This window comes from Gossypium raimondii, chromosome 2 (genome assembly GCF_025698545.1).
Source record: "Gossypium raimondii isolate GPD5lz chromosome 2, ASM2569854v1, whole genome shotgun sequence".
NCBI lineage: Eukaryota > Viridiplantae > Streptophyta > Magnoliopsida > Malvales > Malvaceae > Gossypium > Gossypium raimondii.
In genome coordinates, this window is record NC_068566.1 from 14257777 (window position 1) to 14270144 (window position 12368).

Here is a 12368-nt window from a genome sequence, read left to right on the forward strand (position 1 = left end):
TCTTTTTTGCTTGCAAAAAGATTCAAGCCCAAGCCCCCCTCAATATCTCAACACGCCACTTGCCTCCTTGCCACAAACTCTTTTGTGTAACATTTTGTCCTCAATTACCTAAAAGGTCTAAAGGCCAAAGTCTAGGTTCCTTTAAAAGAAAAACCAAAATAAATTGCAAGAGCCAAGACTTGAACCCAGGCTCCCTTGCAACCTTAATGATGCCACAACCACTAGACCACATGCATCCTTATGATATTTTTTTAACACAATAATTTAAAAGGCCTACATGCAAGCATCCAGGTTTTTATCCACTTAAAACCAAAATTTTTACTAAAGCCCAGGTATGAACCTAGGACTATTCCAACTCCTCTCAAGACCCTTTACCACTAAAGCTGACATACTTTGGTACACAGTTTCCAAACCATTCCCTTGCTCAAGGCCCAATAATTTTTGGCCCAAATTTTGGGGCGTTATAGTGACTTCCAATCCGGGCCAATCCTAGGAGTCTGACGTTTTCCCTGAAACATAACTATGATATTGCCAATGAGGGATTGGTCCTTATTGTAAGGCCAACGAGGCCTTAAGTTGGAGTTTCATAATATTTGAGTTTAATCTAGGGAGGATTTTCTTCGGTTAAACGATGGTTTTTGGGTAACTTATTCTCGGTTTTTCCTCGAGAAGGGCTTGTTTGATTGATAGTTATGTTAAACTGTTGTACCTACCAGCCAATGCCACGGCTTAGTACGTAAGCCAGAGGAGGAGTCACTAATTCGTTGAAATGATGGGTCGTTTTTTATATAGTCTATTGGGATAAAATAAGCATAAGACCCTCCAATAATTGCTGGCAACCTTGTTCCAAAAAGTGCTTGGAGAATCGTGGTATCATTTAAAAATTTGGCTATTAGGTTTATTTTTTTATCCACTTCGTCACTTGAATCTAACAATTAAATTCCTTTTTGTCTTTGAATTTAGGGTATTATCATTTAAAGTTTAAAAGTTTTATATAAATTTTCAAACGATGATTACATTCAGTGTCAATAATTGAACAAGTGGTTGAACATGTTAAACCATCGATTTTTGATTCAACCAGTTTGATGGATTGCATCACCAAACATTTTATAAAACTTTGACAGCTTTTAATATTGACATAATAGTAATTTTAGCTCTCATCGTTTATACATTATGTCAGTTTAATCTTCATTCTAAAAAATTCAACCCCCTAACATTTATATAGTGCAATTTTGTATTTTTTACGTTTTGTTTTTATTTGTAACATTCATGGTTAAATTTAAAACAAGAAGAAAAGATAAAATTATCATATTAAATTTTAGATTTTATTTTTAATATATTTTGGATCAAATTTAATTGATAAATTTATTTTTTAGCTTTTAAGGTGAAAGAGTCATAAAAGAAGCAGAACTATAAAAAATCAAATTATACAAGGTGTCAAAGTCAAAGGTTATTTTAGAATCAAAACTAAATTGATACAATGTATAAATATTGGTTATTAACATTTTATTATGCTAATTTATAAAGAAAAAAACAAATTTATATGAGTAAGAAACAAAATAATTAAATAGTATCGGTTCAATAGTATTTTAAAATAATTATATCATAAGCCTAAATGCATAAAATGTTATCAAATTGCAATATTTTTTTTGTTGAAATCTATTTTTAAAAATAATTAGGTTTTAGAAAAATATTCCTAATAACATAGAATGTAAAACAAAACAAAATTTATTTGCAAAATAAATATAATTATAGGAGTTACAACCTCATCAAAAAAATTTATAACTATGCTATTGATTAAGCGGTTGGGATAGGTTTTGCTGGGATAGGGGCGGAACATGGAGCTGGATCTTGTTTGCCACTAACTTTAGGCTTCACATTCGAACATTGTGATCCTGCAGGTCCAGTTGGTCCACTGTGCGTAATTTCAATGTCGGCAAGTTTCACATTTTCACAAGGCAAAGTAGTAGCGCAAATAATCTTGATGACTTCCGAAGCGCTTGAAGTGCGTGAATGTTTTTGAAACTAATGTTTCTTAGTTTAACTTTTGATTCTTCCTGCATCAACAAAATAATGATTCAATGACCGATTAACTGTTTTTGCTCTCTTACGATTTTGGTAAATATGTACATACATTTACTTTACTGTAACTCCATCAACGCGTTTTTTATTGTAACTCCATCAACGGGTTCTTCATTTTTAAACAATCTGAGACTGCCAATACTGATACCATGTCCTGGTCCACAAGTTACTCCATTGATAACCAAATTTTTGGAACCATCCCTAATTGAAACAAAATCATCACCAGTTTTTATCTCCGAGTTAAGAACATTGACCCCATCTGATCTCCCGATGTAAATCCCATCTGTGTTTGGGCTTTCATCAGGTGCAGATACGGTAAAATGTTCAAAAGTAATGCTTTTACATCCTAGAACATTAACATGGAACTGCTTGCTGTCTTTGGTAGTTATATCTTGTATCATTGCGTTGGTTAAAAAATCAAACCTTAGGTTCTGTTTAATTCCAGAATGAAACAAAAAATTATTATTACTTAATTCTATTTATAAAAAACAAAAGTCATAACTTCTTAATAAGAAAATTACTTAAAATTGGAAGTGAACCACAATAATCATGGTTTTTGCAGCCTTCCCTTTTGTAAGTAGTGGTTCCCTGGCCGTCGAAAAGTCCTCCACCAGACAATTTGAAATTTTCAATTCTATTGAAGGCAACCCAGTTAGGCTCCTTGAAAGCACCAGGGTCTGCTGGAGCCTTCACAATGCCTTCAACTTGAAGCTCAATAGGAGCCTTGCAAGGACAATCTAAGGTAGCTGTACTTAAAAAATATATCCCTTTAGGAATCATAATTTTTGCCGGAGATGTCGAGGCACATGCTTCTTTCCAAGCATCCAAGAATGGCTAAAACAAAATAAAAAAAATAAAAAAAGATACATATAAATATAAGAGATTTGAAAAATAGTTATGCATACTTTTATCCGCTGACTATAAAATTATATGATATTTTGCTTACCTTACTCAAATATGTTTTCTCGTCTGCCTTTGCACCAAACTTTGCAACAACATCAATAACACCACCACCTCCTCCTCTTTGACCTTCAACGGATGATATGGATAAAAGTACTAGTATTAACATGGATGAAACACAATTAAATTGAACAGCCATACTTTATTTTTATTTACTTCACAGAGAGAATGATTTCTGTCTTTTATTTTGTTTCAAACCATCTTATATAAAGATAGTAAGGTCGAATTACAACCAAAGAAACATTTTCTATTTTAACTAGCATGGGTAAGTAATATGACCAAGTTTTAGTTACTATAATTAGCACTTCTTTTTCTTTTTGGAAGGGAATTTGCTCGTTCATTTGCCAACAAACTTGATATGGTAAAAATAATTAACTAACACGTGACTTAATATATCTATTTAAGGTTTCTATATATAAATGAAAATGACAAATAAAATTTTCGAGTTAGCACAATTGGCATTGACATTGTTGCACATGCAGGAGACCGTGGGTTTGAGCATGTTGAAGGGCATTAATGCTCTCCTATATTAAGGGTTGGGGCAGAGTTATGAGTAGTTCTAGGCATTGTATACAAAAACGATGAATAAAATTATCCATTATTAATTTATTTTCTTTATTGTATTAATAATTTATTATATGGTTACAAATAGATAATTAAATATGTATGTTTAATAATATTGAAAATTATAATATTTTATTATTTTTAAAAATAAAAAATTATTAATAATGTAATAATATTAAGCTTGACTTAAGTTAATTTTTATATAAAAATAAAATCAACTGTAAAGGGTAAGTTATTCTAGAGGAAAAAGTGGGCTTATTTGTCGTTGACTTCTAAGTTATTTTCCAACTCTTTTTTAATGTCGTGAGGAAAGGGATGCACCTGATGTCATCACTAGTATTTTTACCATTAATTCAATCTCATAATTTGCCTTAATTGAAATAGGATCCACCCATTCGTATATCACTTGTAATATGTTTGATAAATTAGGTGTTGTGGTAGAGGAAACCACTATTGATGTAACCATAGCAAGCCCCTTAAGATAGTCAATTATTGTAAATAAAATTTGCAGGAGGTGTCTATTGGAGGTTTAAGGGGTAGTGTTTTCAAGATACCTTATGGAGTTACCTTTTAGGGAGTTTAATTTAATTGTAGCTATGGATTGGTTATCAGAACACCAGTTCCCTTCTGGGTTGTTACAACCTATCAAAATACCTTAGTGGAAGTAAGAGCGAATAACGATGGACTTTATTAGTTGGTTACCCTTAACACCTACTTAGAAAGATTCAATTTGGATAATAGTAGACCGATTAACTAAGTCAACACTTTTCTTACCTATCCGTAAAGATTACTTATTGAATAACCTGGTTAAGTTCTATATTTTTGAGATAGTGAGGCTTCATGGGGTGCCCATATCGATTATCTCCGATCGAGATCCTTATTTTACATCTCAATTCTTGAATAAGCTACAAGAGTTACTAGGTACTCATTTGGATTTTAGTACTGCTTTCCACCGACAAACTGACAGGTAATTTGAATTTGTTATACAAATATTCGAAGATATGTTAAGAGGCTACATTATCGAATTTCGAAGCAGTTAGGAAGAGAATTTGAATTTAGCCAAATTTTCCTACAATAATAGTTTCCAATCGAGTATCCAACTGGCACCTTATAAGGCCTTATATGGTCGTAAATGCCAAACACCTTTGTGTTGGACCGAATTGGGTGAAAGGAAAGTTTTGGGTCCTGAGTTAGTGCAAAAGTCTGAGGGGAAAATCAAACTGATTCAGGATAGACTAAAAGTGGTTTAAGATAGACAGAAATCATATGCGGATTTAAAAGGAAAGACATTGAGTACAGTGTCGGTAATTAAGTTTTCCAAAAAGTGGTCACATTGCGAAAGGTGCTAAGATTATAAAGAAATGGCAAGTTAAGTCCTAGGTTCATAGGACTTTATTAAATCCTTAAAAGAGTCGGTTCAGTTGCTTATCATTTAGAATCACCACTGGAGCTAGATCGAGTACATGACGTCTTCCATGTCTCTATGTTGAGACAATACAGATCCGACCCTTCCCACATTGTTCCAATCGAAGAGAATGAGGTACCACCAGATTTTCCATTTGACGGGAACCTGTGCAAATTCTAGATCATGCTATAAAGAATCTAGGAAGGAAATGAATCCCTCTAGTGAAAGTACTGTGGCGAAACCATAGCACAGAGGACACCACATGAGAATCAAAAGACGTATTTCGTCAATAATATCCTCACCTATTTGAACCAGGTAAAATTTGAGGACTGTAACACCTTAAAATATATAGTGTTGGATGAAATAAATATGCAAGAAATGACTTAGCCTTGGTGGTTATGTAGTTAATGCACTCCCTAAAGGTCTTCGGTTCTATCCACTCCTTTCTCATTTCTTTTCTTTTTATTTTTAGCAAACTAGGATGAAATTCACTCTAAAATAAATATTAATTAGAGCAAAAACTTAACAAGTATGGGTAGAAGCGCAATGGTTAAGCCTTTTCATTTCCCTCTTAAATTCCTAAGTTCAAGTCATGTCAATCTTCATTTTTCTTTTAATTTCGGTAGCATGGGTAAATTACCAAGGACCTATTTAAAGTTTGTAAAACATAGCTATTTAGTTCAGTCTTTCTTAATTAGACATAGTTTTTTTATTTCTTTCCAAACCTTAATTGGAATTCTTTTTCCCTTCCCCATGTTTCTATCCCCTTTCTTTTCCATTCTCTTCTTTGCAAATAATTTTTCCCCATTGTTGAAATTTACTTTTGCTCTCGAATCAAGGTCAGTCCCTGATTTTAACTTGTTTTCAACCAAAATCGTAATCGTTTTTAGAAACCCCCCAATCTTTGCCAAGAAGCGGTAAGTATGCTTTAAATCCTGAAGTTGATCTACAAAATTTGTAGATTTTCTATCTGGTGATAATCTTACGATCTATTAAACAATCTTTCTCAGTTTTCCTCAAAACTCTTGATAATATTGAAGAATATTCAAATTCATTATTAATTACTGTCTAAATTTTGTTTGAAAGACCCATTTAGGTATCTTGGATTAGATTTGAATGTGAGGAACATTGCTCGAGATCTTGGTGACAAGTGTGTGTTATTTTACAAGTGAATCGGGGTATAACCATGCCTAAGATAGGGCACACAAATTACCACACTACCGTGTGAGCCATATGTGTGGACCACACGGCCATGTCCCCTTTGTTATTTCGATTCTCACACGGCCTAGGACCTTTCACACAACCTTTCACACAGCCTTCCACACGGTTGTGTCTCCCTTGTAGGTTGATTTTGCAAATACGACACGACCACAGTTTGTCACAAGGCCTAGCCACATGGTCGTGTGTCCCTTGTTTCTCATATTCTATAGTTTTGCCTAGATATTTTAAGATTTGATCAATTTAGTCCCTAAATTATTTTCGAACTATTTTTAGTAATTTAATTTATTCAATTGATCCCCTAATAGTATGAATTATGTTAGAATCTATAATTTGATTGACTGATTTAATATGATAGCTATATATATTTGCTTGAATTGTGAATAATACATATGTTTATTGCTTCAGAGTTTGTGATTGTATGTAAAGTATGACGTATGTCACCGTTAAATCGAACAAATAAATATCATGATTTGTGCTACCGAATTGATCTATCACAAGCATATTAATTACTACTAAATCGAACCATTATGAGCATATTGTTTGCTACTGTATTGTTCTACTAAAAGCATATTAAATGGTACTGTATTGATTTGTTGAGCATGCCATATTGCATTGTATAGGGTGAGACGTTATGAACAGAGGATATATTGACAGTTTATCTGCATTTATTTTGTTTTGTACCCACAGCCATAGACAGATTCCACCTGCGATGTTTTTCTTGTGAATCCAAAACCCTTTGGTAACTATTACCTGCAAACATGTTGTACGTCCATGGCCATTGGTAGATTTTACTTGTATCATTTTGCTGTCTACCCACAGCTATATGTGTCCACAACCATTGGCAGTTATTCTGCAAACCATCGATGGTTAATCCACAATCCATCGTGTTGGTGGTTGGAGTTTTGGGGAACTCCCATTGTGCTGTATAGCAGTGGGGTAGGATCTTTTATGTTAAAACAGGAAATGTTTGACATTTATGAAAGCATGTGTATACTCAACCGGAATGTCTAAGATGACTTAAATACATATATATATGGATGAGTAAACTCTGATATTGATATTTTGAAATTGCTAGTGTGAAATATGTTGTCCTATTGATAGTTAATTTGAAAACCTGATACTTGGAATTGTTAGATGAATGCGATTATTCTATGTGTTATTATTTAATATGTCTTAACAATTGTTTGCACTAATTTTCTTATGAAGTGACTCACACTAAGTGTCATAGCTCAATCCCCTATTTATTTCTATCCTTACAGATAACCCACCAAGTTAGAACGTGGACGCGACATCTGGAGGGTCTCGGCTCGATTTTTATTTATTGAATTATTTAGGCTTATTATTCAATTTATTTAATTATTCAAACTTTGAATATATTTTATTTTGAACTATGGCATGGAATTTAGGTTTTGGGTTTTGTTTTTTATATTGCATGAAAATTAAATTGAATTTAAGGATGTCACTATATAGTCAATTATAAACCCTTGGTTTTTATTAAAAATACATACTATTATCACTTTTCCGCTGCTAAAAGAGAATGAGCTTGGGAAAGCTCAGTGAATACACATGTACAGAACACAAGAAAACAGATTAATAATTCACAAACTAAACAACTCACTTACAGACAAATTGCATATAACAGTTCGCACATAAACAATTCTACAAGTAGGTGGTTTGCATATAATCGGTTTGCATGTCATTAATTCACATATAATCAACCCTGTTTAGTTTAGTGATATACAGGCAATTCATGAAAATGAAACATAATTCAATAATATACTCATTGGATAAACGGTTCACCTAAAACACACCATAAGAATCATAGAGTCACTCAAATCGCCATATAAGTGTAGCATGAATGCTCACACTCTCCAAAAAACACACCCTTACAATCCCCGGTGAATGGAGCATTGCTTGACATTCCTTTATTTCTCCATCAAATCATCAGCCCACAATGCCCTATTACATTACATAGGTGAGCACTCACAATGGTTCCAAAAATTCACAATGCCTACATATCATAGTAACACACATTTACAGATCACGTCATTTTAGGCTCACAATTTTTAATAGAGCTCACAATACCACAACACGTCATAGAATAGCTTGCAAACCATTAAGCTCGCATATATAGAACATTATGCATAAAACAACATCATAGTAGACTTAGGGTTCGCACACCACATATATACACATTTATATATAATTGATAGAACAAAAAATTTTAATGCAAAGGTATGTATATATATATTATATTAAAACCCATGCATGCATACATATAATAGAAAACCCTTTTAATGCAAAGATATGTACATATATTATTTATAATAACCTTTGCGCATGCATTTATTGTCTATAACAATTCCCTTTTACATCAATGTATATATATTACATAAATTAAAAGCCACAAACCTATATATAATATATAACAATACACACAAATTATATTGTATAACAAACTTTAGACGCTTATATATATTATATATTTAACCTAACCCTGGACGCTTGTATACATTTTACTCAAAGTTTGCATAGCATGTAAAAACACACACACATAGATTCATGCTAAGAGTTCACACATTGCATAAATTAGGTTTGCACAATGCATGAAAGAGGTCTGCACATGCACATGTTCAATTCACAACATGAAGATGGGGTTCGCACACCTTACTTGCTTTTAGTAAAGCGCGACCCCGTTTTCATGCACAGTATATAGTGTACTCATCTTGTTCACCACAATGTCGATTCTGTGACCTTTTCCTTGCCTTTGTCTCTGCTAGTCAATGCTCGTCTAGTATTTTTAGCTTCTCATGAACAAATACACATCACATATTGTCTAAAACAATTTAATTCATTCTCTACTCAACAACCCACTACTTACGTTATCTCTTGCAGATTTTTATTGTTCTAATACTTACCCTATTTCCTAACTTTTAACCCTCCTAACTTACATTTCTTTGTAGATCTAGACTGTTAATTAAATGTTAATCTCACCTAATTTTTTCCTTTAAGAATCAGTCACTGTTTATCCTCTTCCTCAATAACAAAACCATTTTAAACAACATTTCTTAGCTTTGCCAACTTCAATCCACCATTTTCATGAAGCCAAATCATAAAAAAAAACAAAGATTATTTATATTCCATAACTAAACTGTAGATACTTTAATGAAAAGCATTTCATGCAGATTTGATATGAAAATAGATTGTTTACCTTCGATCTTGCTATCCTTCGTGACTCTTGAGTATTTTGCCCAATAACTGAACCAAAGTTTAAGAAGAAAAAGTTGGTGTTTTACTTGAGAATTTAAAGAAGAAAATGGTGCTTGGTTGCTTAGAAAATGTAATGCACAAAAAAATTTTTGAAGGAAAATTAACTACCAGATGCAATAGCTTTTGAAATGAAGAAAGTGTAAAAAGAAAAAATAATAATAAAATAAATTAAAACATAAGAAGCAAATGAGCAATGATGGCTTATATAGCTAAATTCATTTATAAAGTTTGCTTATTTATCCTATAGATCCTACCTAATTCTACCCTTCTTTTAATAAATCCACCACTAACCATTAGTCCTAATTTACCTATTTAATTTCTCTACTTTCGTTATTATTCCTATTTAGTCCTAATTCGTAACGTGATTTCTATTTACTCTTTTTTAATCTATAATTTAATGTTAATACTATCGGCCCGATTTCCAGGAAGTGACAGTCTAAGGTTGGGATAAAAATGGGTAGCTATGGTTAAAATTAATACATACCTACAAGGCCGAAAAGTATACAATAAAGTGCTGCAAAGATGGGGAAAGGTATGGATGCAAACACTACTCCAAATTTCTTGCACTAAGTATCATATATGTTAAGATTAAATCACTATTTGGATCTAATATAATAACTTTTTTACATTGGAGTCTGAACTTTTTTTTGGCCAAAGTTAGGTTTTGAGCTTAGTAAATTGTTCTCGGATTGAGACTTGAATTAGGTAATCATTCCCACTTTGGGGCTTGAACTTTTTTTTGTCCAAGTTAGTCCTTGAACTTGACAATTGTTCTCACATTGGAGCTTAAACTCTAGGGTTTTTAAGGACTAACTTGAACAAAAAAAAGTTTAAACCTCATTGTGAGAACAACTGCAAAATTCAAGGTTTAATTCATATAAAAAATCCAAGCGCTAAAGTAGAATCAATTGTCAAATTTAAGGCTTAAGGTTCCACAAGATGGGAAAATTTGTCAAGTTTAGATCTCAAAAAGTAATTTAACCCTTTATATCACCTGAATTTTTATTTCGTTTCAACATATATTCAGATATTAATATAAGGATGATTGTTCAAATATATATATATAAAAAAGATCGAGCATATCAATTTTGGACATATACCAAATGTAAAAATAGAACTTCGGTAATGACAATATATCGCAAAGAAAAGAGAAATAAAAATAAAGAACACACAGATTTTTACGTGGAAACCCTTTAGAGAAAAAACCACGAGCAGAGGAGAAGAAAATTCACTATATCGAATTTGAATAATTACAAGAGGAGTAGACTATGTCTGTAACACCCCCAAACCCGGCCTAGACGTTATGGTCAGATCTGGCGTGTCACATTGAAGTGTCTTTCGAAAATTGGACTCGTTGTAAAAATTTGTTTCTAAGTTTAAAATAAACCCTTTTATTATTAATTATCAAATCAACTAGTCAAAACGTTTGTCTTGTTATCTGATACTGTTTTAGTAGGTTGATCTAAAATCGTGGAAGCTTTTGAATACTCTAAATTTTAAATTTCATGTATTGGAAAACAGTAGTTATTTTGAAAATACGTCTTCTCCTAAGCTAGCAGTTTAAAATAAGTAAGCAAACGCCCTATTAAAATTTTAACAAACATAAATGGCCTTTTTACATAAACCATACGTAACAGAAACTTTAAATAAAATTGAAGGCAAGTGTAAAAAACAACAGTTGTGTGGCCACCTCCGAGTCCCTCACAGCACTGAATCGCCTATGGCTGAGGATTACCTGTACAGTTAAACAGAGAGGTGAGTTTACAATAACTCAGTTTGTAATCCCTTAATAAGCAAACAGTCAATTAAACAATAGATAAACGCAGTTTGGGCCTGAGCCCGTTACAGTAATAGTCTAGTTCAATGTGGGCCTAAGCCCTTTCCCATAACAGTAAACAGTTGCGCTCGAACCCATCACAATGCCAGTAATCAATAGGGCCTTTGCCCAATTTTAGTAATATTATCAGTGGGGCCTTAGCCCATAATTGTAACGGATATCAGTCATGCAATGAACAGTATGTAATATCATTAATCGATGCAATAACAGCACAAAATCATTAATAAGTGTAGATATGCAGTTAGAAATCCTACCCAATCCATCCTCTACACACCACTCCGTCCCGCCAAACACACCATGTGGGGATAAAATCGACCCACCCAGCCAGACACACCAAGATTAGCACCGGTTGCGACACTAAACAGTATTGCAGCAAAATTGCCAGTAAAATAAACAGCATATAGCCATCAGTAGGTCCACAGTCGTCTTAGGCGACCCGTGCAACCTTATTAGTAAGATACGCTTCCTCCAAATATAACAACCCATCCCTATTCAATATATCGTGACATAATATCATATGTGTATGCAAAATGTCATGCTCAATCATAGTCATACATATCATAGAGCAAATAAGTCATACATAACATAAAGCCATAACAGTCATTTCATCTCCTAGGGGTATAACAATCATTTTACCCTATGGGGGCATCTTGGTCATTTTACCCTATGGGGGCATTTTGGTCATTTTACCCTATGGGGGCATTTTGGTCATTTTACCCTATGGGGGTAATTCGATCATTTTTCCCTATGGGGGCATCTTGGTCATTTCACCCTATGAGGGTACTTCGATCATTCTACCCTATGGGGGTAATTTGGTCATTTTATCCTATAGGGGTATTTCAATCATTTTACCCTATAGGGGTATTTCGGTCATTTTACCCTATGGGGGTATTTCGATCATTTTACCCAATGGGGTATTTCAGTCGTTCTACCCTATGGGGGTATTTCAGTTATTTTACCCTATGGGGGTATTTCGATCATTTTATCCTATAAGTGTATTTCAGTCATTTTACCTTATAAGGGTATTTC

The 12368-nt window shown here is 33.2% G+C and overlaps 1 pseudogene; it reads right to left on the bottom strand.

Annotated features, from left to right (window-relative positions):
• Window positions 1-1797: 1797 nt before the first annotated feature.
• On the bottom strand, window positions 1798-3181 carry LOC105777555 (polygalacturonase-like; annotated as a pseudogene).
• Window positions 3182-12368: the final 9187 nt, after the last annotated feature.